The sequence below is a fragment of the Saimiri boliviensis genome, chromosome 2 (genome assembly GCF_048565385.1).
Source record: "Saimiri boliviensis isolate mSaiBol1 chromosome 2, mSaiBol1.pri, whole genome shotgun sequence".
NCBI classification, from domain to species: domain Eukaryota; kingdom Metazoa; phylum Chordata; class Mammalia; order Primates; family Cebidae; genus Saimiri; species Saimiri boliviensis.
In genome coordinates this window covers 207,323,021-207,350,581 of record NC_133450.1, presented here as the reverse complement: position 1 = coordinate 207,350,581, position 27,561 = coordinate 207,323,021, and the positions used below count along the sequence as shown (strand labels likewise).

General features: G+C 43.6%; 1 long non-coding RNA gene across 1 annotated transcript; it reads left to right on the top strand.

Annotated features, from left to right (window-relative positions):
• Positions 1-87: 87 nt before the first annotated feature.
• On the top strand, positions 88-27,561 carry LOC141582891 (uncharacterized). The gene is made up of 2 exons (XR_012515799.1): positions 88-265; positions 26,982-27,561. It is a non-coding gene; the product is annotated as an uncharacterized LOC141582891 (long non-coding RNA).

Genomic DNA, 27,561 nt, shown 5'->3' with positions numbered 1-27,561 from the left:
ACCCTGGCATGTAAATAATTGCGTACACCACTGCAGTTCAAAGTGTCTGGGTCAGACATCTCTAGTCTGTTCTGCTTTAGAGTTTGTTTTGAAAATGCAAATTTGTTCCAATGCAGTTGATATATTGAAGAACAATTTGAGCATAATGCAAATTTTGCATTTGTTTACGTGTGATTTCATCCACAGGACACTAGGTGAAAGCAGAAAACTGCTTCCAGCTGAACTGAGCCGTGCCGTGTCAAGTGAAAAACAAATCTGGACCAAGGTAAGAAAACTTTTATTTCAAGATTTTTCACAAAGGGCGGTGGACTATGGCAAAAGAAAGAACATTTTAACAACGAGATTTGTAAGCATCTCCAGGGTTAGGCAAAACCAGTTTTTCTTTTATGGAGAGAAGTAAACAAGGCTAGAAGGAACCAGTGTGAACGCTAAGATAAAAGGCTGTAGTGATCAAATAGAGCAGATCAAAGAGTGTCAGCCTGCTCCCAGGAGGATCTCTCATAGGGAAGGGCTGTCTGTGGCTGAGGTTGAGGGGCCTCAGGGAAGGAGAGAAGCTTAACCTGTTTGGTTAACAAGGATTTTGGTTCTGATTGATCAGTGGGGCAAAACAGTTCAGCTATGCATTTTACGAGGCTTACAAGAAAAGCCATTTAGAGGCTCTGTGTCTGGCCTTGTCACAGTTAACAACGGACCTTCCATGAGGCATGTCTAAGTCACATGTGAAGTGTCGCTGTTTGTAGTAAGCTATTTCCAGAACACAGAATAGTCACGGGATTTCTTTACCTATTGCTGTCTTCCGGGATCACAGGACTCCAGTAAAATTCAATAGCATCAAAAGGAATGCTGAATAGGAATTCAACAGAGAATACAAATACATACACTTCAGACACCTACCAGCTGCCTCAGTTCTCCAAGTGTGTTATGAGCCACAATTACCTCCAAATGGTGTTAGAGCTGATGTCCTGATTTCAGATGACACTGCATCACTCCAGGGGACAATGGTTACATGGCATCTTCTATGGTGTGTATTTCTATCAGAGGCATTGAAACCAGAGCGACTCCATCTTGGATAAAATGAGGTTGAGACCTACTGGGCTGCATTTCCAGGAGGTTAGGTATTCTTAGTCACACGATGACATAGGAGGTTAGCACAGGTCACAAAGACCTTGCTAATGACACAGCATGAGGTAAGGAAGCTGGCCAAATCCCACCAAAACCAAAATGGCCGTGAAAGTGACCTCTGGTTGTCTTCACTCCTCATCATACGCTTATTATAATACATTAGCATGCTAAGAGACACTCCCACCAGTGCCACGACAGTTGACAAATGCCATGGCAACATCAGGAAGTTCATCTGTATGATCTAAAAAGGGGAGGAACCCTCAGTTCTTTTTATTTATTTATTTATTTATTTATTATTTTTTAAAGACGGGATTTCACCGTGTTGGTCAGGCTGGTCTTGAACTCCCGACCTCAGGTGATCCGCCCACCTTGGCCTCCAAAGTGCTTGGATTACAGGCGTCAGCCACCACGCCCGCTCTCTCAGTTCTGGGAATTGCCCACCGTTTTCCCAGAAAACTCATGAATAACCCACCCCTTGTTTAGCATATACTTAGAAAATAACTGTAAAAACAGCCAACCTGCAGTCCTCGGGACTGCTCTGCTCGTGGAGTGGCCATTCTTTTGTTTCTTTACTTCTCTAATAAACTTCCTTTTACTTTGCTATATGAACTCACCTCAAATTCTTTTTTTTTTCTCTCTCTCTCTTTTTTTGGAGACAGAGTCTCCCTCTGTCACCAGGTGCCAGGCTGGAGTGCAATGGCACGATCTCGGCTCACTGCAACCTCCACCTCCTGGGTTCAAGCAATTCTCCTGCCTCAGCCTCCCAAGTATCTGGGACTATAGGAGCATGCCACCACGCCCAGCTAATTTTCGTATTTTTAGTAGAGTCGGGGTTTCACCATGTTGGCCAGGATGGTCTTGATCTCCTGACCTTATGATCTTCCTGCCTCGGCCTCCCAAAGTGCTGAGATGACAGACATGAGCCACCACACCAGACCTGCCCTATGATTTTTAATCACACGATTTTACATAGCACAGTGATTTTTAGGAACACGTACGTCATTTTATAGTGAAACTGACTGTATTTGTAGCACAGTCAATTCTTGGGAGAGGAAGCAGCCCAGGGCAATGGCACTGCACAACTCCCGGGGAGAATGGTTACATGGCAACTTCTACGATGTGTATTCTGTGGAATGTGCCCATTGGACCATGAATGTTTTGTGCCCAGCACATGGGTTCCCAGCTGAGATGTAGACGGGGCTGAGATCCAATGCTTACTCTGCCTGCCAAAGCCATCACATTCTCTGTTCACCCAGAGGGAGCTCCTGTTACTAACTCGTAACACACAAAAGAGGAGAAAAAGGGTTTTTAGTTGCATTTGGAATTGAAGTGAAATAATTGAACAAACAAAATTGTATCCTAAATGTCAAAACAAGATTTTACTAACAGCCTAAAATAGTGCTTCCAAATCGCCAAGAAAAGATGACATTTGTTGACCACTCATGGGCCAAAGCAATGGGCCAAGGGCTCTGACAGCCCCAGGGCCCACCCAGGCTACTCTGAGAGTTAGGGGATTCATTTCTCCATCTGTCCCTGCACCTTCGTAGTTGAGTATGCTGTGATACCTTAATTGTATACCTTTGTAGAAAAGTGAAGGTAAATTAAGGAACCTCAACAAGATGACATCATGGGACTTACTACTCAATGGGAAGGGCAAAGTGAGGGGTCGGTGGGCAGGGAAACAGGGAAGGTATGTGTTAGTTAATGTACCTACTGAAAGAGAGAGATAAATTTCTATATTAAGTGGACCATGCATTCTAATTTGCCCAGGACAGTCCTGGCTTATGCATCCTTTTTGATCCTCAAAAGGGTCCTGGTAACCCTATTTATACTCCAAAAAGTTAAGATTTCTTAATAATTGGTGAAACACCAATTACTATATAATCCCCGTGGTATAATGTAATGTGTGTGTGTGTGTGTGTGTGTGTGTGTGTGTGTGTGTGTGTTTGTGTGTGTGGTCCTTGTCTGGTCCCTGGTTTTTGACAAGGAGCTCCTAAATCCTTTGGGATTTTTTGAGTGAAAGGAGTGTCTTTTGTTACTCAAAGGAGCCTTTGAGTCCTTGTCTGTCTTCAGCCATATATGATAGTGTATGTGAATAAGGTCACTCTTCTTGGGCACCTAGATGACTTCAGGATGGGGCTGGTCATCAGAGGAATCAATCATGTGATTACAGGGCTGGAACATTCAGTCCCACTGGGGAGGGGACAGGGGCAGGAGTTTGAATTCAGTCACCAATGGCTGAATTTAATCAACCATGATTTAAATCAACATGATTTAATCAACCATGGCTATGTAATTAAATTGCCATAAAATTCCCCGAAGGAAACAGAAGGGTTTGGGAGCTTCTGAGTTGATGAGCACATTCATGCATGAGGAGGATGGTGCACCCTGACTCCACAGGGGCAGAGGCTCCTGAACTCGGGACCCTTCCAGCCTTTACCCTATGCACCTCTTCACCTAGCTGTTCAGTCCTTTCCTTTATAATAAAGTGTGAGTGTAGTATTTTCCTGAGCTCTGTGAGTCGTTCTAGCAAATTATTGTACCTGAAGCAGGCACAGGCCATGGGGATTCCTGAATTTGTAGCCAAGTTGAATGAAGGTGCAGGTAGCCCAGAAACCCAGGACTCACAGCTGACATCCCAAGTGAGGGCTGTTTTGTGGGACTGAGCTCTTAAACCTATGGAGTCTGACACTAACGCTGGTTAGTCAGTGTCTGAGTAGAATTGGACTGTCGTACACCTAGTTGGTGTCATGGGAATCAGAGATAGTCCTCCAAGTTTTAAGTATGATCCTCTCTAGAAGACAAATGATCTGGGGACAGATCTTAGTAGCAGATGCCGGACTGAGTATGACCATTCCCCTCAATGTTACAGGCAGTGATACTGGGTCGCCGGCCCCCCACCTCCTCCCTTGAGGTGTATCAGGACCACCATGTCGCCCACCTCCTCAGGCACCATTTACAGTGTATTTTATGTGAAAGTGTGCAGTTTATTTTCTTTAATTCCTAGGGAGTAAGGATTCAAGGTGACCTTTTTGGCACCCTCCCTCCCTGATAACCCTCTGCCATGCCATTTCATATTTTCCCCAGCTCAAGTAGTAGATGAAAAGTTTCGCAAATCAGCTGGCTAGACAGATATTCAACAGTGGAACAAAATACCAGTGTCCTTTCTTGCAGACACCCTAGTTTGGACCCTATGTCTGCCTTGGCCTTAGGGAAAAGACAAAGGGGCATCCTTGCATAACATTGTACAATGACCTGTACAACCACTGGCCAATGACCTTGAATGTTTTTTGGGAAGGGTGTGGATCAATTTCATTTCTTCTCAGCAAGACTTGTGAAAATACACGTGTCTGAGAAGGGAATACTGTCAGATGGGTGACTTGATTGACGCGTCTGCCACAATGGTCCTGCTTTTTAGAAACCCATCAGTCCTTTGTGCATACCCCCTACTTCTGGGACTGTTCATTTGCATCAGTGACCAATGGTTTTGGCTAAAAGTTACAAAACCCATCCAATAGTGGCTTAAATGAAACAGATCTTATTGTCTTTCCTAGAAGACCAGGAGCCAGAGGATGCAGGGCTGCTCAGAGGTGCTGATCACTGAGATCAAGAGCCCAGTCTCTCTCCTTCTTCTTCTTCTTCCTCCCCAACCCTCCTCCTCCTCCTTTTCTCTTCCTCCTCCTCCTCCTTCTTCTTCTCCTACTCTCCTCCTCCTTTTCTCCTTCTCCTTCTTCTTCTTCCCCTACCCTCCTCCTCCTCCTCTTCCTCCTCCTCCTCATCCTCCTCTTCCTCCTCCTCCTCTTCCTCCTCCTCCTCCTCCTCTTCCTCCTCCTTCTCCTCTTCCTCCTCCTCCTCCTCCTCTTCCTCCTCCTCCTCTTCCTCCTCCTCCTCCTCCTCTTCCTCCTCGTCCTCCTCTTCCTCCTCCTCCTCCTCCTCTTCCTCCTCGTCCTCCTCTTCCTCCTCCTCCTCCTCCTCTTCCTCCTCCTCCTCCTCCTCTTCCTCCTCCTCCTCCTCCTCTTCCTCCTCCTCCTCCTCCTTCCTCTTCTTCTTCTTCCTCTTTTATAGAGATGGGATTTCACCAGAGCCACCTGTAATCCAGCCCAAAAGCCTTTTTTTCTGAGGCTCTGTATTTTTTCTAAGAATTGAGAGTCCCAGACTGACTTCCCTTAGGTCTCTTTGGCCAAAACTGGGGTTGGAAACACTCAAAAAGGGGAATGGGGCCAGACACGGTTGCTCATGCTTGTAATTCCAGCACTTTGAAAGGCCAAGGTGGACAGATCACCTGAGGTCAGGAGTTCAAGACCAGCCTGGCCAACATGGTGAAACCCCATCTATACTAAAAATACAAAAACCAGCCTGGCATGGTGGCGGGCACCTGTCGTCCTAGCTACTTGGGAGGCTGAGGCAGGAGAATCTTAAACCCAGGAGGCAGAGATTGCAGTGAGCCAAGATCGCACCACTGCACTCCAGCCAGGGGGACAAGAGTGAGACTGTCTCACCAAAAAAAAAAAAAAAAAAAGGAATAGGATTGCCAGGGCTGACATCGACACACGATGACTTACTTCTAGTATTGAGGGAAGGATCTTGCCAAAACAAGCCAGGGAAGGGGTGAAGAGGTGGGTAGCAGTCACCTCTCTGAGTGTCAACCGTGACCAGTCACTTCTTCAGTGCGTCTGCACCTCCAGTGTCCACAACCTTCTTGCAGACGTCCCAGGTGGGGGCCCTTCCTCTTTCCTCTCTCCCAGAAATACTGTACTTTTCACAAGGAGTGGATAGCACTCAATACATGTTTCTTAAATAAGTGAAGACCAAAAATTAAAATAAAAAAATTATGGAGGGTGTGGGGAGTATAGAATTCGGAAGAAACGTATTTCATAGAATTATTAGACAAATAGAGCCCAGATATCGGGAATTCACTGCTAGAGCCCATGATTGGGTGTCAGGGGGTTCCATGAACCCCTGAAATTGTATGAAACATTTTGCATGAATGTGTATATAAATTTTGGGTAGGGTGTGTCCTTGGCTTACAGCACATGTTGTAAGATTCTGTAACCTCCAAAAGACTCAGAAAACCCACCTCAAGTGGCCTAGGACAACACTCTCCAATTACCAGTGGGCAAGGTGTCCTCCAGGGAATGATAAGCTAGCTGGCTGAGCACCTGACTCCTAAGACTTCTTCTCCTAAAGCCGCAGACTCCATTGGTTCTATTTTTAAAAGGCCAGTCCAAAAGGTGTTATTATTCTCAGTCTCTCAACACAGTCTGGAGCAGAGTGGCCAGACTAGGGAAGGAGTCTCTCGTGATGACTCACCACTGTCCTCCCCTGAGTCATGGTCGTCAGGCTCTGTCACTCGCTCATGTTGACACTGGACTGGAAAGAGCTGACCTGAGTCAGTGGTTATATGGATATGTAAAACCCTGAGGGGCAGGACCAAAGAGAAGGAGCTGGGCTGGAGGTGGAATCATTGCCCGCCACCCAGACCCACACCTCCCCCACCCCACGGAAGAAAGGTCGCACACTTATGCAGGAGCCAGGTGAGCTGCTGGATCAGTGTTAAAACTCCAGGCAGCCCCTGTGTAGCCAATAGGTGAAGATGGAGAAACGGGAAATCATCTTCTAGGTGAGGATGGAGAGATGGGAAGAAGGCCCACCTCTCCCTCAATAGGCAGCTCCTTCCCACTTTCAGGATGGAGAATAGCTGCCATTGAGGCTGGCTTGGAAGGCCGAGTTGGTTAGGACCCCACCCCATATAATTCAGAGTATGTGAGGTCAGGCGCAGTGTGGCTCATGCCTGTAATCCCAGCACTTTGGGAGGCCAAAGTGGGAGGATCTTAAACTCCTTGAGGCGAGGAGTTTAAGACCAGCCTGGGAAACATAGGGAAACCCCCTCCCCTCCCCTATCTCTACAAAAAAATTTTTTTAAAAAAATTAGCTGCATGTGGTAGCCTGTGCCCATAGTCCTAGCTATGTGGGAGGCTGAGGTAGGAGGGATTACCCGAGCTTGGAAGGTTGAGGCTGTAGTGAGCTGTGATCGCACCACCGCCCTCCAGCCTGGCTGACAAAGCAAGACCCTGTCCCAGAGAATAATAATAATAATAATAAAATTTAAAAATTTAAAAAAATTAAAAAAGAAAGCGTTGTGTGAGACCAGGCCTAGGACGATTTTCCAGCCCCCAGGTGTCCACCCTGCTCGTTAAGCCCTGGATGTGCTATGCGATCTTGGGAAATTCATTTGGTGGCCCTGCTCCTCAGCTGGTTTCCTTAATGGCAAGTTATGGGGGTGCACTAGGTCAGTGGTTCCATATAGTCCTCCCTAACAGCCTCTGACTCCACAAAGGTAACCCTAGGCAGGCCACGGAGGGGAATGGTTCCATTCAGGAGCCCTAGAGACTAGGAGGAGAGGTACCTTAGGGGACAAGTGTGAGGGCCCCCTGAAAGAGGAAGAAGGACACTGGCCTCTGGACATGTCATGTGGATGATTCTGCAACATGGCTGCCCTTTAGAAGGGAAGAGCTTTGGCCAGGCTCACACCTAGAGTCCCAGCACTTCGGGAGGCTAAGGTGGGAGGATTGCTTGAGCCTAGGAGTTTGAGACTAGTCTGGGCAACATAGTGAGATCTCATCTACATTAAAAAAAGAAAAGAAAAAGAAAGAAGTATGGAGCTTTCTAGTATCAGGATTTCTTTCCCGAGACCTACGGATTCAGTCTTGCAGGGATAGAGACTGGAACCTGGACTTTCGGAAAGCTCTCCAGGACGTTCTAAAGCGGCAGGGATTGTGCCTGTGAACAGCCACTGCACTCTAGCCTGGGCAACATAGTGAGACCTCTGTCCCTTAAGAAAAAGAGGAAGAAATAAAGCAGCAGGGACTGGAGATCTAAGATCTGGGCCCACTCAAGGTCAAGGTGCTGCTGACCACCTTTCCCAGTTGCCCCCTGCCCACTCTGGAGATGCCCATTGCAGGAGGCAGCCCCTCCTCAAAGGAAAAGAAAAGAAAAGAAAAGAAAAAGAAGAAAAGAAAAAAGAAAAGAGAAGAATGGGGTCCAGACTTCAGCAGGTTTTCCAAGGGCAGCAGACCTCCTGCTTCCAAAGCTCCAAGCGCATTCATCTCACACACATCTGATGCCAGAGCCACAAGTCTATCGAGATCCTGAGTGGAAATATCCCCATCATTTAGCTGGTGACAGAGACAATACTAACGGTGTACTTAGGATGGCTAGAGAAACACATTGAATGGGTTTTGAATAGCCGCACAATGGCTCACACAGCGAACACAAATTCATCCTCAGACTTGGCTCCACTCCTCTCAGGCGTGCCTCGGGCATGACTGGTTTCTGAAATTTGCATTCCTAGATGGAGAAAGCTGATGCAGAAAGCAGGCATCTGAGAATCGGATTAGAAGAGAAAAAGATTCACAAGTGAGCCGGCTGGTGGTTGCTAGGAAGAGAACAACGTTGGTTGGAATTTTTGAGTTACAATGACAAGAGTGACAACTCTCAGAAGTTTAAGGAGAAAAGGAGATTTCCTCACGTCGTGGAAGAGTTCAGACTGACTCTGTGTCACACGGAGTCTCTCTGGAGCTCCCGGTTCTGCTTTCCTCTGGGAGAACTTGGCCCGGCCCTCTCAATGTGGCGACAGAGGTGGCCACCAATGGCTCCAGGCTGACAGTCCGCCAGCTTGGCCACTGCAGGGAAAGAATTCTTGTTTGTCTCAGAAGAGCCAGCCAGAGTCTGAGGGTGGACTCTCAAGGGCAGGTTTGTATCATCTGGACATCCCTGAACAGAGCACAGTGACCAGGGCCGGAGCCGAATGGTGAGGTCTGCCTCACTCAAACTGCAGAAACTGACAGGACAGAGTGGCTTCTTCGGGGGAATTAGGATGCTATCATTAGGAGGCCAGATTCTGGGAAGGCACACAAGAGCTCTTCCCAGCCACTGCAGCAGGAGTGAAAAGCACTTGTTCTTGTTTCTGTCATGTGCTGTGCTCACTTTTATTGCAGACTTTTCTTTTTTTTTCTTATTTTTTTTTTTTAGAAGGAGTCTCACTGTGTCGCCTAGATTGGAGTGCAGTGGCACGATCTCGGCTCACTGCAACCTTCGCCTCCCGGGTTCAAGCCTTTCTCCTGCCTCAGCCTCCCAAGTAGCTGAAATTACAGGTGCCTGCAACCATGCCCAGCTAATTTTTGTGTTTTTTTAAGTAGAGACGGGGTTTCGCCGTGTTGGCCAGGCTGGTCCCAAACTCCTGACCTCAAGTGATCCATCTGCCTTGGCCTCCCAAAGTGCTGGGATTACAGGCACGAGCCACTGTACCCAGCCTGTTATAGATTTTTCTAGGTGGTTGTTTCTTTATCTGCATGTCTTTTAAACTTGTAGCTTTATAGATGTGCTTAATAAGTCTTAGCAGAAGGGAGTAAATCGCACAAGACTGAGATGAGAGAGTCCTGAGTTTTTGTCTGGATTCATGTGTAGACTTGTGTGCAGCCTTTGAGTGAGTGTTTTCTTCTCCTTCAACCTCTAAATTGCCAGATAGTGAATATGTTAAGCTTTGTGGGCCATGTGGTCTCAGTCACAAACATTTAACTCCACCACTGCTGCCTGAAAGCAGCCAAAGACAGTACATGAGCAAGTGGGCACTGCTGTGTTCCAATCAGTAGAAACAGGCAGTTCATGGGCAAAGTAAATGATTGTTGTTGAGGTTTTTTAAATTTTTTAAAATTTTTATTTGTATTTTTTTTCCTGACCATGGCAAGGACTGTTAAAACTATTGTTTTCATCTGCTACATTTCCTTCCTTCCTTCCTTCCTTCCTTCCTTCCTTCCTTCCTTCCTTCCTTCCTTCCTTCTTCCCTCCCCTCTCTTCCTCTCTCCCTCCCTTCTCTGTCTCTGTCTCTGTCTCTCTCTCTCTCTCTTCTCTGTCACCCAGGCTGGAGTGCAGTACTACTATCATAGCTCACTGCAGTTCAATTTCCTGGGCTCAAGGGATCCTCCCTCCTCAGCCTCCTGAGTAGATGGGACTACAGGTGCATGCCACCACATCCAGCTAATTTTAAAAAGTTTTTTGAGATAGGGTCTCACCATGTTGCCCAGTCTGGTCTTGAGCTCCTGGACTCAAGCAATCCTCCCACTTCACCCTCCCAAAGTGCTGGAATTATAGGCATGAGGCACTGTGCCCAGCAGTTGCTGAATTTTCAGGAAGCCTGTTACATAGCAATAGTTAAAGGGAACAGTCATCCAGTAGAGGTGGCCAACTATAGCTAGACAGCCACATTTGAGCCTCCACTGGTTTTTGCTTAAAAAAAAAAAAAAATCAGTCAGGGGTGTGATACTTTTTCACGTCAACTTTGTCACAGGGCTGCTTGGGCTTCCTCACAGTATGGCAGCTGTGTTCTAAGAGTAAATTTTCCAAGAGTTGAGAAATGGAAGATGTCAGTGTCTCAAGGCCAGGGTTCAGAAACTGGCACAGTTTCACCATACACTATTGGTAATCTACCAACTGCCCCAGATGAGTTCCCAGCTGACAGCCAGCCCCAGCTTGCCAAACACAGGAGTGAGCCATCTTGGAAGTGGATCCTTCTGTCCCAGTTGAGCTTCCTCAGATGATGCTGCCTGGAGTGCAGCATCACTGTGTTGAATCTGGGAGCTGGCCCTAAAAGCCTGGGTGATGTTTCAGCTCAAGGGAGGGTATTTTGAATAAAATATTCAGAAGTAAAGCTGGAAAAGAAAGTGGACTAAATTGCAGATTTGCGATTTTGCAGTTGCAGAGCCCACCTAGATTCAAGTTTTCACATTCCTCCTATAGGTGGGGATTGTGTCTCTTCCACTGAAATCATGAACTCTAAAGCCTCTGCCAGTTCAGATATCCTGTGGTTTGAAGACTCAACAGTCTGGTCTTGGATACCAGCAGCTTCTTGCTAATTCCCTAAGCTGACTCTGTAAAAGAGCATCACCCTAAACCACACCTTGATCTCTGAGGTCCTTGACCTCTGTAGTGACCCTGCAATCTGTGCCTCCCCTCATTTCTCACTGCCATCACTCAGAGCAGCCTGAGACATGCAATGGTCTCTTCACTAGTGGCTTGGTTTCCAGTCTATGTAAATATGACTCTGAAGTTATTCTCCTAGAATGCTTCTCTCCCTAGTGCTTCCTAGATCAATATCGTCACTAACTCCACTATCTGGAGAACAAAACCCAAGATGGGGCTCCACTTCTTTTTCTAGCCTTATTTCTGAAAACTTTATTCAAAATGCCTTCCTTTGAGCTGAAAAGTCACATCCTTTGCCCAAAACTTCTAATTCTCTCTCCCATTTTTCTTACAATTGAAACGTCGCTCAGCCTTTTAGGGCCAGTTCCTGAAAGCCCCTTGAAGCTTTTCCTAATTCTTAGACTCTAGTTGTATAGTCACTATTATGTGACGTCAGGCTTAGGCCAGCTTTTTATCTTATGTTTTGTGATTTTCTTATCCTTGCACCAAATAACCAAATAACCTCATTCCTCTCTGTGGGTTTGTATACAGAGGGTTGTTGGTGAGAGCCTCGTGAATTAAAGTCAGCAGATTTATGGGCCTTGGCTTCCTTGCCACCCCTCTTTCCTGCCTATCCAGGATAAGCAAATCCCAGGAATCAGGGCTGCAGTGTCCCTGGGTGGCCAAAGCTGAGATGGGAGGCTGTGGCAATGAATGCTTCTCTTGTGCCTTTGAATGTGACTCCAGGATATCAGCAACAGGAGCTGATCTTTCTGGGAAGGGCTTATGCATGCCGAGGCTCAGTGCCATCTTGTCCCAGCATCCTCCCAGAGAAGATTGAGTAGCCTGCCCCATTGGAAACCAAGTTTCCTTCCTGTCTTGTTCGTTTACCCAGCTTACTGGATTCTTGCTTTCAGTCTATGCCTTTCCACATATACCTAGCTCTGAGCAGGTCTCTTCTGAGCCCAGAACCCCCAGTAGCAGCCCATGGTTCTCAGCTTGACATTCAGTTACATTATGCCGACAACCAGGGACCTTGATGATCTGGTTCCAGCCTGTGTGTCCAGCTTTGTTACTGTGAAATCTCTCCCCCTGAATAAGCCTCTCCCAACCCTCTATATCATGTACTTTAGTCACTGAACTATTTGGAATCTTCGAAAAGACTGAGCCTCTTTGATGCCTTGGGATCTTCCCTCTTCCTACACTCTTTCATGTTCCCAGGATGCCCTCCTTGCTCTGTCACCTTCCCTCATTCCCCTCCTCCTCTCTGAACTAGGTTAGGATGCCCTTATTCTACTCCTACAGCCCCCAGTACTTCCCTTGATTATAACAATTGCACTGTGTTGATAGCACTAGTTTTTATGACTGTTCTTCACTATCCTCACTGGACTATGATCTCTTAGAGGGCAGTGATTTGAGATTTTTTTCCTCTCCTACCACCAATGCTTGGCACAGAAACTGGCATATGGTTGGCATTCAGTAGATGTATATTAGATAGGTCAAATGGTTGCTCATTGTTTTTTAGGCAATTCTTAAAAACAGAATAATAAACCTTAAAAGTGACATAATATACTGGATAAAACAAACAAAAAACCTCAAGCAGTTATTGTATATGTGATCAAGAGTTAATGCATCGGCTGGGTGCGGTGGTTCATGCCTGTAATCCCAGCACTTTGGGAAGCCAAGGCAGGAGGATCACCTGAGGTCAGAAGTTCGTGACCAACCTGGCCAACATGGTGAAACCCCATCTCTACTAAAAATACAAAAGTTAGCCAAGCATGGTGGCATGTGTCTGTAGTCCCAGCTACTCTGGAGGCTGAGGCAGGAGAATTGCTTAAACTGGAGGGGTGGAGGTTGCAGTGAGCCAAGATTGTGCTACTGCTCTCCAGCCTGACCTACAGACCGAGACTCTATCTCAAAGGAAAAAAAGAAAGGATTAATGCATCTATGCTACAATGATCTTTTATAAAGCAATAAGAAAAAAATTAGCCTCCAAAGAGCAATAGGCTGAACACATGAACAAGGAAGAATAAACATTAATGGCCAATAAACATATGGAAAGATGTCCAATAATGCATTACAAATTAGACATCATGCCCTTTCACATTTCATATTAGTAAAAATAAGGAGAAATGGCAATGCTTAGATTTAATGAGGTTGGGGGGAAAAGGATATTCCCACACACTTCTGATGGCACATCCTTGAGCTCAATTTTACAATATGTTCTAAAAGACTTTAAAATGTGCAGGCTCAGTTAATCAACTATTTCATTTTAAAAAATGTTTATTCCTTGGAGCTAATGAGTAATACGTACACAACTTCACATAGAGTTCTCATTAATTCCTCATCATTTAATGATTGATTGCTCTGCCTCTCAGAACAGACTGACACTGTAGTCACAGGAGATGATAGTATCTTACCACTAACTTAAGGACAAGAGCAGAAGATACCTTCATAAAAGGTGAAAGATTTTCATGATCCGATGGAGATTTGATTCTTGGCTGGCAACCCGTAGGAAGCATTTCTGGAGTTGTAATCAAGCTAAGTCGACAAATTCATCATCTGCTGTCCCGTTTGGAAAGGACCCAGCAATTACTGAAAAGATCAGTTTGGAAGATGAATCTTGGCTTGCCAACTGGGAAGGGGGGAAAAATATATATATATATATATATATTTGAGATGGAGTTTCGCTCTTGTTACCCAGGCTGGAGTGCAATGGTGCAATCTCGGCTCACTGCAACCTCCGCCTCCTGAGTTCAAGCAATTCTCCTGCCTCAGCCTCCCAAGCAGCTGGGACTACAGGCATGTGCCACCATGCCCAGCTAATTTTTGTATTTTTAGTAGAGACAGGGTTTCACCATGTTTACCAGGATGGTATTGATCTCTTGACCTCGTGATCCACCCACCTTGGCCTCCCAAAGTGCTGGGATTATAGGTGTGAGCCACCGCGCAAGGCTGGGAAAATATTGTATTGAGTACCTTTTATATGCCAAGAAGTTACTTATATGAGCTCATTTTATCTCTTGTTTGGTAGCCGTAATTATTCTTATATTACTGACGGAAAACTAGGATACAAACCATGTCTGCCCCACCCCAAAGCCCAAGAAAATTTCCACTCCAGCACAGTAAATGAGTCTTTAACAACTTTGCACTTGGATGAACTGCTGATTGTTTAAGTAAAGGAGGTTAAACACAGCAATTCTGGTTGCCCTTCATTAAATTGCATTGAGTGAAATATTGTATGACACCCACATTCAATAGCCTCACATGTTTCCTCAGGTACATAATAATAACCTATCATTCAAATGAGGAAAAAAAATCTGATTCCAAGCAAGACACAGTGGAACAGGTTCCTGAATGGATTCTCACTGAGGGCAATTTTCTTTAAGCAAGTTCTCAATCAAAGCACCAGGGTGTGTTGTGATGCTCGATTAGGGACAGATTGTCCTGTCCTGGCAGCTTGGAATTTCATCGTAAATGATTCCCTTTCCCACCTTCTATAAAATAAACATTCAAGCCTCATGGTCTTTGTGTTGACTTCATAGGGAAACACACAATGATTGTCTGGCACCTCTCTGCATCTTCCCTCTGTCTTCCATTCCCAAGGGCCACGTTTTTATGTTTTAGAGAAGCCCTGTGATGACTGTAGAGAATCTGGACTGGGACCTGAAACTCGGATCAGGCACCAAAGAGGATGGACCAGAAAACACCAGACTAGTTAGAAATAACCCACTGAGTCTTTGGCTTGTTTTGTTGTTTTACTTGAGATTCATTTAGTTTTCAGGTAAAGTTTAACAAGTATTTAAATTTGGTTTGCTGGAGGTTCAACAAATACATGTAGTTTATTTCATTCATTTGTTGAGGCTTGTTTTGCTTGCTTTAAGTTCAAACACCTGCTTTGAAGATAGGATGAAATTTAAAGTCATACACGAGCCAGGCACAGTGTTTCATGCCTATAATGCTAGCGTTTTGGGAGGCTCAGGCAAAAGAATTGCTTGAGTCCAGGGGTTCAAGACCAGCCTGGACAACACAGCAAGACTGCACCTCTACAAAAATAAAAACGAAAAAAATCAGCCAGGCATGGCGGCATGCACCTGTAGTCCAAGCTACTCAGGAGGCTGAGGTGGGAGGATTGCTTAAGCCCAGGAGTTTGAGGTTACAGTGAGCTATGATCTGCTACTGGGCAACAGTGTGAGACCTTGTCTCAATAAAATAAATAAATAAATAAATAAATAAATAAATAAATAAATAAAATCATACACAGACATACATATAGCAATATCGCCAAGAAATAGAATTCTAACCATTCAGAACAATAATCAACTTACAGTACTCATATCTTTCCAAGGTGATGATAAAAGAATAAAAATTACCTGGAATACTTTCATGTTGGCTGTCTCATTTTATCCTCTTGGTATTCCTGTATACCACGATTCTAAAAATGTTATGGTTTTTTTTTTTTTGTAAAAACTAGTTAGTTGTTCAATATTATGACTTGTCCAAATATGTACAGTTTCAGCTTTCTTGAATGAAAAGATGCCTTTAAACACTTGAGTTTTAAAGAGGTTAGTTGGAAGGATTAAAAGACTTAAAATAATTACAGTCTGATGACTGTGAGGATGGAAGAACATTCTAGAGTGTCATTATAGGAGGTAGGCATTATACTGTTTCCTCGGAAGAAGCCAACCCTCAACTTACCCCTCACAAATAAACAGCTCCTCCTCCTCCTCCTCCTCCTCCTCCTCCTCCTTCACCACCACCTCCTCTTCCTCCTTCTCTTCTCTTCCCTTCTCTCTTATTCTTCCTCTCTCTTCCTCTTCCCCTCCCCACCCCCAACTTCTTCTTTGAGATGAAGTCTCATTCTGTTGCCCAGGCTAGAGTCCAGTGGCACAATCTCATCTCATTGCAACCTCTGCCTCCCGGGTTCAAGTGAATCTCCTGCTTCAGCCTCCTGAGTAGCTGGGATTACAGGTGCACACTACCACACCCGGCTAATTTTTGTATTTTTAGTAGAGATGGTGTTTCACCATGTTGGCCAGGCTAGTCTCTTGGCCTCAAGTGATCTGCCCACCTCAGCCTCCCGAGGTGGATTACACAAGTGACTTCTTTATTGTGCTAATTGTGTTTCTTGATATCCAGATTTGTGCTATCCAATACTGTATCACTCCATTTATAGTTTACAAAATGCAGACTTATGTAAAGCGTGTCCTTGGTGTAGAGGGAGAGCCGTGCCCTGCTTTGCCCTGCATCTCAATGTTCTATCTAGTGGACAACGTAGACTGCCATCTCTTCTTTGCTGCAGCCAAAACAAGTTTGCACAATGATTAAAGATTTGCACCACACATGTAAATGCAGTCCAGTGGTTGAGAAATACTGAATTAGTTAGGAGAGGGGACAAGGCAGAGATCATTTTTCAGGCCTAACCTCACACCTAACAGCACCAGGGCTCTAAGCATGAATTAGGTTGTTCTTGCATTACTATAAAGGAATACCTGAGACTGGGTAATTTATAGAGAAGAGAGGTTTAATTTTTGTTTTTTGGGTTTTGTTTGTTTGTTTGTTTGTTTGAGATAGAATCTCGCTTTGTCACGTAGGCTGGAGTGCAGTGGCGCAATCTCAGCTCGCTGCAGCCTCTGAAAAGATGTTTCATTGGCACATAGTTTTGCAGGCTCCGTATGAAGCATGGTGCCACTTTACTGTCTGCATCTGGTGAGGGCCTCAGGAAGCTTTCAATCATGGCAGAAGACAAGGGAGAGCAAGCATGTCACATGGTGACGGTTGGAGCAAAAGAGCAAGGTGTGGCGGGGGGGCAGATTTTATTAATGAACAATGAGATCTGTGTACTAACTGAGCGAGAACTCACTTATCACTAAGGGGATGGTGCTAAACCATTTACGAGGGATCCACCCCCATGATCCAATCACCTCCCACCAGGTGTCACCTTCAACACTGGGAATCATATTTCATTGTGCAATCTGGAGAGGACAAGCATCCAAACCATGTTAAAGAGTGAACTGCTCTTTGGGAGGCTGAGGTGGGTGGATTGCTTGAGGTCAGGAGTTCGAGACCAGCCTGCGCAACACGGCGAAATCCTGTCTCTGCTAAAAATACAACAAATTAGCCAGATGTGGTGTTGGGCACCTGTAATCCCAGCTATTCGAGAGGCTGGGGCAGGAGAATCGCTTGAACCTGGGAGGTGGAGGTTGCAGTGAGCTGTGATTGCACCACTGCATTTCAGACTGGCGCCTGGTGACAGAGTGAGACTCTGTGTCAAAAAAAAAAAAAAAAAAAAAAAAAAAAAAAAAAAAAACGGTTGTGGTGGCTCACGCCTGTAATCTCAGCACTGTTGGAGGCCAAGTTGGGCAGATCATGAGGTCAGGAGCTCAAGACCAGCCTGGCCAACATAGTGAAACTCTGTCTCTACTAAAAATACAAAAATTAGCCAAGTGTAGTGGCACACGCCTGTAGTTTCAGCTACTCAGGAGGCTGAGGCAGAAGAATCACTTGAACCTGGGAGGCAGAGGTTGCAGTGAACTGAGAACTCACCATTGCACTTCAGCCTGGTTGACAGAGTGAGACTCTGTCTCAAAAAAAGAAAAATAAAGTGAATCTAGGACCTCTATTATTCAAAGACCATTAGACATTAGATCTGGAGTGAACCTCAGAAGTTGTCATGCCCAGCTTCTTTCTTCTGTAGGAGTTTCCTTTGCATAATTCTTGTTAGCAGCCGCCTGAGCTCTGTTAGGACCCTCTTATGATAGAAAGCACTCCCTCGAGAAACCCAGGTGTTTTGGTTTTTTTCATCAACAACACTGACTGTATAAAGTTCAGGCTTATATTGAACAAAGTGGTCAGATGTTCATACTACCATGACCTAAATAAGATCCAGAATTCAAAACAACCTCCTTCCTCCAAAAAGGATGAGTTCGAATGCAGGCTCGGCTATTTATTATTTTTTTTCAAGCCTCATCACCAGCGTGAATTGCTTCATCTGAAAAATAATGTAGGGAAGGGTGTGAAAACAGCAAGCTTACTGAATCAAGAAAGGGCTCTGAAACTGTTAAGTGCTGCCCGCACGTTGATCTATCAGTCTCGATTCTGAATGCCTATTTCTTTAAAACAGGCAGGGGCTGCGTTCCAAGCGCCCAGCAAGCTCTTGCTTTCACAAAGATGCATTGGCAGTTACTAAGAGTCCTGTTCTCTTCTGGGCATTTACAAATTGATTTGTTCCCATGTCTTCAGGTATAGAAGGTAAGCAGCTGAGGAATAATGTATGGGTGAGGACAGGGAATCCAGAATGGGCTTTATTTCTGAAGGCAGAGGTGTGGAGCGAGGAGGAGGTAACCAGACCCCCTTGGGAGAGCAGAGGCTGTGCACACGGTGTCCAAAGTATTCAAATAAACAGCAAGAATGTAGAGCATGTGACAGAAAGAATATTGGATATGGAGTCAAAGAGACATGGCTGTAAATTTCAGCTCTGTCACTTAATAGTAACACTGGAGAGGTCACATCATCCTTTGGATTCTCACTCTTTCATCTATAAAATGGGAATGATCACATGTACCTTGCAGGATAAAGTAGTGCTCGAGTGTTTAGCAGTTGGAAGCAGACTGTTATTTATCAGACGTATGACCTTGGGGAACTTGTTTTATCTGTTTTTGAAAAAATTTTTTCAGGATCTACTCTGTCACCCAGGTTGGAGGGCAGTAGCACAAACCTAGTTTATGGTAGCCTCAGACTCCTGGCCTCAAGCAGTCTTCCTACCACAGCCTCCAAGTAGCTACAGATATGCACCACCACGCCTAGCCAATTTCTTTAAAAAAAAAAATTGTAGGCACCTGGACTCATTATGTTGCCCAGGCTGGTCTTGAATCCCTGGGCTCAAGGAATCCTCTTTTTTTTTTTTTTCTAAGATGATGGAGTCTCACACTGTCATCCGGGCTGGAGTGCAGTGGTGTGATCTTGGCTTACTGCAACCTCCATCTCTTTCTCCTGAATAGCTGGGATTACAGGCACCTGCCACCACGCCCTGCTAATTTTTTGTATTTTTAGTAGAGATGGGTTTCACCACATTGCCCAGGCTGGTCTCGAACTCCTGACCTCGTGGTCCACACGCCTCAGCCTCCCAAAGGGCTGGAATTACAGGCTTGAGCCAACGTGCCCTACCTCTTCAAGAAATGCTCTTGCCTTGGCCTCGCAAAGTGCTGGGACTAAATGCATGAGTCATCATGCCCAGCTAAAGCTTTTTATTTCTGCAGCAGGTTTACTGAGGTGGGATGACATAAACCACACTTGGCCAACGTGTACAGTATTATAAGTTTGACATAAGCATGCATCAAGTTATCACCACAACTAAGATAATGAGCGTATTCATCACCTCTAAAACTTTCCTCATGCTCCGCCCCCATTACCCTTATCTCTGGAAAACCACTGATCTGCTTTCTGTCACAATCAATTAGTCTGCATTTTCTAGAAATTTATATAAGTGAAATTATACAGGATATGCTTTTGTTAGACTGGCTTCTTTCACACAGCAGCATAATTTATTTTGAGATTTCATTCATGTTGTTAAATGTGTCAGCAGTGTATTTCTGGCCGGGCATGGTGGCTCACACCTGTAATCCCAGCAGTTTGGGAGGCTGAAGTGGGTGGATCACTTGAGGTCAAGAGTTTGAGACCAGCCTGGCTAACATGGTGGAACCCTGTCTCTACTAAAAATACAAAAAAATCAGCTGGGTGTGGTGGTGCACACCTGTAATCTCTGCTGCTCAGGAGGCTGAGGCAGGAGAATTGCTTGAGCCTGGGGGGCAGAGATTGCAGTCAGCCAAGATTGTGCCGCTGCACTCCAGTCTGGGCCACAGAGTGAGATCCTGTCTAAAAAATATATATAGTCATTCCTTTTTATTGCTGAGTAATATTCCATTGTGTAGATGTGCCATGATTGGTTTATCCATTCACCTGTTAATTGACATTTGGGCTATATCCAGTGTTTGATGACTACAAATACTGCTTCTGTGGGACTTCATGTAGAAGTGATTGTATGCTTTCCCCTCTTTTGGGGAAAGGTCTAGAATTGGAATGGTTGGGTCATATTGTATGTATATGTTTAACTTTTTAAAATCTGCCAAACTGTTTTCCAGCCACATAAAAGTCCCCATTTCACCACAACCTCACCACCTCTTGATCTCCTGATACGTGTCTCAGTCTGTTGGAACTGTTGTAGCGAAATATACAAACCGAGTAGCTTATTTCTCCAGAACTGTGAGAAACTTATCTCAAGATCAAGGCACCAGTAGTTTCAATGTCTGGTGAGGATTTCCATTCTGATTCATAGACAGCACCTTCTAGATGTGTCCTCACCTGGTAGAAAGGGCTAGCGAGGTCTGGGGCTTCTTATTTATTTATTTATTTAGAGACAGCATCTCTCTCTGTTGCCCCATTTGGAGTGCAGTGGCACTATCTCTGCTCACTGCAACCTCAGCCTCCTGGGTTCCAGCGATTCTCCTGCCTCAGCCTCCCAGGGCTGGGACTACAGGCATGTGTCCCCACACGCAACTAATTTTTGTATTTTTAGTAGGGACAGGGTTTCAACATGTTGGCCAGACTGGTCTCAAACTCCTGACCTCAGGTGATCTGCCCACCTCGGCCTCCCAAGTACTGAGATTATGGGTATGACCCACTGAACCTGGCACCTGGGGACCCTTTTATAAGGACACAGATCTTGTTTGTGACAGTAGAGCCCTCATGATCTAATCATATCCTGAAGGCCCCATCTCCTAATACCACACATCGGTCAATCAGTTTTTAACATAAGAATTGGGGAGGTGGGGGGGACACAACGTTCAGACCATAGCAATATGGCCTGCGTCTTATTTCATTTTGTGCTGCTAAAACACAGTGCCTGAGACTGGGTAATTTATTAAGAGCCGAACTTTATTTCTCACAGTTGTGGAAGCTGAGGAGTCCAAGATCAAGATGTCAGCAGGTTCACGTGTCTGGTGAGGGCTATGTCCCGTGGAAGGGTGCAAGGCTGTGTCCTCCCATGGCAGAAAGCAGAAGAGCAAGTGAGCTGAACACTCCAGGAAGTCTTTCTCTCTCTCTCTCTCTCTCTCTCTCTCTCTCTCTCTCTCTCTCTCTCTCTCTCTCTCTTTTGAGACAGAGTTTTGCTCTTGTTGCCCAGGCTGGAGTGCAGTATCAATCTCAGCTCACCGCAACCTCCACCTCTGGTGTTCAAGGGATTCTCCTACTTCAACCTCCCGAGTAGCTGGGATTACATGCATGCACTGCCAAGCCCGGCTAATTTTGTATTTTTAGTAGAGACGGGGTTTCTCCATGTTGATGAGCCTGGTCTACGAACTCCTGACCTCAGGTGATCCACCTGTCTCAGCCTCCCTAAGTGCCCCTAAGTGCCGGGATTACAGGCGCTGGGCCCAGAAAGGAAGTCTCTTTGATAAGAGTCAGAATCCCACCCATAAGGGAGGAGCCCTTATGGCCTAACCACTTCTCAAAGGCCCCACTTCCTAATATTACCATGTTGGTCATTAGGTTTTCACACCCGAGGTATGGAGAGGACACGTTCAAACCATAGCAATCAGTATTTTTAATTTTAGACATTGTAAGAGGTGTAGCGGTGTCTCATTTTAGTTTTAATTTGCATTTCCTTAATGGCTAATGAGGTTGAGCAGATTTTCACATGCACATTTGCCATTTGTATTTCTTCATTGGTGAAATTGTTGTTCAAATCCTTCATTCATTTTAAACCTTTGAGTTTCAATTTTCTTTTTGAGAATTCTGTATATATTCTGACTATAGGTCCTTTATCAGATATGATTTGCTAATGTTTTCTCCCAGTCTGTGGCATATCTTTTTATTCTTTAAAAATGTCTTTCAACAAGCAGACATTCTTTTTATGAACACCAATTTATCATTTTTTAAATGGATCCTACATTTGATGTTACAGTTAAGAAATCCTTTCCTAGCCCAAGGCAAGTGCATTAATTTCTTAGGGTTCTCTGTAACAAAGAACCATAAATCAGGTGGTTTAAAGCAATAGAAATTAATTCTCTCATGGTTCTGGAGGCTCCAAGGGAGAAACTGCTCCATAACTCTCTCCTGGCTCCTGATGGTTACCTCCAATCCTTGCCATTGGTTGGCTTATACACCCATGACTCCAATCTCTGACTCTATATTCACTTGGCATTCCCCCTGTGTGTCTTGTGTCTCTTCTTATAAGGACATCAGCCATATTGGATTAAGCAGCCAATCTGCTCCAGTATGATTTCTTCTTAACTACTCAGATCTGCAATGGCCCTATATCAAGTCAAGTCACATTCTGAAGTTCCGAGAAGAACGTGATTTTGGGGAGTACACTACTCAATCCAACACAGCAAGAAACAAAAATGTTGTTCTATGTTTTCTTCCAGAAATTGTATAGCCTTAGGTTTTATATTTAGGTCTACAGTTCACTTTGAGTTGATTTTGGTATACTGTATGAGGTTTGGATTGAAATTCATCACTTTATATATATTTATAATTATTCCAGGAACATTTGCTGAAAAGATGACCCTTTCTCTACCAAACTGTCTCTGGACTATGGTCAAAAATCAATTAACCATATACAGGTGCCAGTTTCTGGGCTTTCTGTTTCATTGATTTGTCTGTCTTTATATCAGTATCACTGTTTTGATTGCTATAGCTTTGTAAATATTGAAGTCAGGTAGTGTACATTCTCTAATTTTGTTCTTCATTTAAAAAGTTGTTTTTGGCCAGGTGTGGTGGCTCTTGCCTCTGATCCCAGCACCTTGGGGGGGCCGAGGTGGGTGGATCACGAGGTCAGGAGTTCAAGACCAGTCTGGCCAACATGGTGAAACACAGTCTGTACTAAAAATACAAAAGTTAGCTGGGCATGGTGGCATGTGCCTGTAATCCCAGCTACTCAGGAGACTGAGGCAGGAGAATCGCTTGAACCCGGGAGGCGGTTCATATATATATGAGATTTTTGACTAGGGTTGAATTGAACCTACAGATCAGTTTTTGGGAAAATTGCATGTTAACAATATGAAGTCTTTGATATACAAACGTGGTACAGCTTTCTTTTTTTGGGTCTTTAGTTTGTCTTGGCAATGCTTACATTGTATGAATCTTATCCTTTTTTTGTCAAGCTTGTCTTTATTTCATATTTTGTTATATTGTAATAGTAATTTTAAAAATTCAATTTCTTAAGCTGGGTGCAGTGGCTCACACATGTGATTCCAGCACTTTGGGAAGCCAAGGCAGGTGGATCACTTGAGCCTAGGAAATTGAGATCAGTCTGGGAAACATGGAGAGACCCTGACTCTACAAAAATATATATAAAAAAAAATTAGGCCACACTTGGTGGCTTGCACCTATAATCTCAGCACTTTGGGAGGTTCAGGTAGACAAATTGCTTGAGTCTAGGAGATCAAGACCAGCTTGGGCAATGTGGAGAAACTCTGTCACCACCAAAAAAAAAAAAAAAAAATCTATTTCTCACAGTTGATTGCTAATATGCAGAACTGATTTTTGTATATTGATCTTGTATTCTGCAACCTTGATAAATTCATTAGTTCTATAGCTTTTTGGTAGAAGAAACTTTTTTGGTTAAAAATCCATGGGATTTTCTACTTAAACCATCATGGTATTTGTCCGTAAAGACAGTTTTAATTCTTCCTGTCCAATCTGCCCCCCATTATTATTTTTAGCCTTATTGCACTGGTTAGAACAATATTGAGTAGAAGTGATGAGAGAAGACTTGCTTGTCTTATTTGTGGTATTATCAGAAAAAAAAAATGTATCCCTTCTCTTTTTTTGTAAGATACAAGGACTTACTCTGTGGCACAGACTGGAGTGCAGTTGCTCAATCATGGCTCACTGGAGCCTGGAACTCTTGGGCTCGAGCAGTTCACCGCTCTGAGTGGCTGGGATTACAGGTGTGCACCATCACACCCAGTCCTACCTTTTCATCACTGAGTATCATATTTGCTGAAGGTTTTTTCCTTTAAATCTAGATGTAATTTTATTAGATACACAGTGGTCTAAATTGCTTTACGATAAAGAAAAATCTCAGACTAATGCATATTTGTGTAGGGGACATATAACAATAACAGTCACTTTGTGCCAACTTTGGTTAAAATTCTAAAACTTTAAAAACTAACATAAAATACACTTGAGATTGCATCTGGGAAAACTGAATCAAATTAGTTTTCAGCTTTCTGTGCTTGCAGGGGTGGGAAACTGAATAAATAAAATCCATAGGTCACACAAACAAAAAGAAATCTAGTTTAAAACAAGTACACCCTCTTCTAAAGCCTTCTGTCTGCGAAATTCGCAAATGTGCTGATTTCAGTTTTAACTTGCTGAAGGTTTTTCACTAGATGCCCTTTTATCTGGTCGAGAACTGATACAATTTGACTGTGTCCCTATCCAAGTGTCATTTTGAATTGTAATCTCCATAATCCCTACGTTTTATGGGAGGGACCCAGTGGGAGGTAATTGAATCATGGGGGCAGTTTCCCCCATGCTGTTGCCATCATGGTGAGTGGGTTCTCATGAGATCTGATGGTTTTATTAGTGTCTGGCATTTCCCCTGTTGACACTCATTCTCTCTCCTGCCCCCCTGTGAAGAGGTGCCTTCAGCCATGATTGTAAGTTTCCTGAGGTCTCCCCAGCCATGCGGAAATGTGAGTCAATTTAACCTCTTTTCTCTATAAATTATCCAGTCTCAGGTATTTCTTCATAGCAGCATAGGAACAGAGTTATACAAGGACATTCTCACTTATTCCTAATTTCCTGAATTTTTATTTTTTTAAAATCAGAAATGGATGTTAGGATGAAACAGATGTTAGGTGACAGCTCACACCTATAATTCTAGGACTTTGGGAGGCCGAAGTGAGAGGATCGCTTAAGCCCAGGAGTTCAAGACCAGGTTGGCCAACATAGTGAGATCCCATCTCTAAAAAAAAAAATAAAATAAAATAAAAGAAACAGATGTTAGATTTTCTCAAATACTTTTTTCTGTATCCATTGAGATGGTCATATGGTTTCTTTTTTAGTTTATTAACTTGGTGAGGTACACTGATTGATTTTTTTCATGTTAAACTAATCTTGCTTTCCTGATTAGTCATGATCTATTTACCAATTTTTATATGAATGGATCCAATTTACTAACATTTTATTTAAAAATTTTGCATCTATGTTTCTGAGGCATATTGGTCTATAGCTTTATTTTTTCATTTTTTTTGAGATATTTCTTCATGTTTTTTTGAGATATTTCTTCTTTTCTAATATAGGCATTAATCTTATAAATTCCTAAGTACTACTTTATAGCCATCCTAGTGGGTATGAAGTGGTATCTTATTGTGATTTTAGAATTTTGTGTTTATTTTGCCACTTAAATTTATCCCACAGTTCTCTTAACACTCTGTTCATGTTTAAAATATGTTTTTTTCTGTGTTTAATTTTGGATAGTTTCTATTGCTATTTCATTAAGTTCATTAATCTTCTCTACTGTCTAATCTGCTATGAGTCTCATTTGATGTTCTTTTATCTCTGATATTATAGTTTACATCTTTGGAAATTTTATTTGTTTTTTTAAAGAAATCTTTTATCTACTTAACATATTTATGTTTTCCTCTATCTTCTAGAACATATGGAATATAGTTATAGTGACCATTAAAAAAAAATTTTTTTTTTAATTATATCCCCCTAAAATTTACCATGTTGGTCAGGCTGGTCTTGAACTCCCGACCTCAGGTAATCCACCTGCCTTGGCCTCCAAAGTGCTTGGATTACAGGCGTGAGCCACCATGCCCGGCCTATTTAAAAAATTTTAGCCGCTAATTCTATCCCCTATGTCATTTCTGGGTCAGGTTTGATTGATTCTCTCATTATTTTCCTTTCTTTTTTTTTTTTTTTTTAAGATGGCCTCTCATTCTACTTTGTCACTCAGGTTAAAATACAGTGGCAGGATCTCAGCTCACTGCAACCTCTACCTCCCAGTTTCAATTTTCTCATAGTTTTTCTGCTTTTACATGTGTGGTTATTTTTTTTTTTTAATTAAATGCTGGACATTTTAAATTTTACCTTGAATTGTGCTGGACATTGTTGTATTCCTTCAATAAATAAAAAATAAATATAATAAATAGAGATAATTTTAATTTCATATATGCTATGTCCTGAATTGTATCCCCCTAAAATTCATATGTTGAAATACTCATCCCCAAGGTGGTAGTTATTTGGAGGTGAGAATCTGGGGCGCTGATTAGGTTATGGGGCAGAGCCCTCATAAATGGGATTAGTGCCTTTATAATAGTGATCCCAGAGAGCTAGCTAGCCCTTCCACCATGTGAGGACACAGCAAGAAAGTGCCATCTCTGAACCAGAAAGCAGGTCCTCACCAAACTCCAAATCTGCTGATGCCTTGATCTTGGACTTCCCTGCCTCCAGAGCTGTGAGAAATAAATGTCTGTTGTTTATAAGCTGCCTAGAGTATGGTATTTTGTTATAGCAGCCCAAATGAACTAAGACAGCATGCTTACAATCAGAAATGAGAGAATGTGTATTTTTCTTTAACTTTTACACATTTAGCGCATCCACTTAAATGTTTTATCTGGCCAGGTCACAGTTTATATTTCTCAAATATATTGTTTGAGCTGTGTTTGGGGGATGTTTGATCATTTCGGGGTTTCCTTTTAAGTTTCATTAGTCATGTCCAGAGCAGCATTTAGTCTAGTGTTAATTTTTCCCACCTTATTGGTATTACAAGACCCGTAGTGGTCTTCTGAACTGATGAATTAGGAGCGTTTTCCACTCTGGCTGTTGGGAACAGGCACTATTGCGAGTTCTGTGTGAACTCTGAGTAATGTTTCCTCTAATTCTTTCAGGTGGTCCTTTCCCTGGCCTCGGTGGCTTCTCCTGCATGGATCAGTAAGCTGAATAATTGTGAGTGACCTTCTGCAGAGTTCTGGAGTTCTCTGTTAAGCTCTCTTCTTTCTGGTGCTTTGCCCTACACACTGGCTACTTTGACTTCTTTGGACACCCAGTTCTGTATCCTCAACTCAAGGAGCATACTGGGCTCTTCCTGTATTTCCTGAGTCAGCAGTGAGGACTGAAAACTTTCCCCAGGAAGCATGCTGAGATGATCAAGAGGCTGGCCTCATTTGCCTCCCATTTCTCGAGGATCACTGTTCTTTGTTGACTCATGTCCAATGTCTTGGGAACTGTTGTTGAGTGTTTCGGTTGTTTCAGGAGGGAGAGTACATACAATCCCTATTCTTTCAGTTTAGCCAGAAGTAAAAATCCTCTGATTCAATTTCCTCACCTACGAGTTGTGACTAGTAATAGTACCTAGTGCCTTATAGGATTGTTGCAAGGATTAAGTAAGTTAATATTTGTAAAGCCCTTACACAATATCTAGGATATGGTAATTACTCAATAAGTAGAAGCTTTCATTGTTGTTACTGA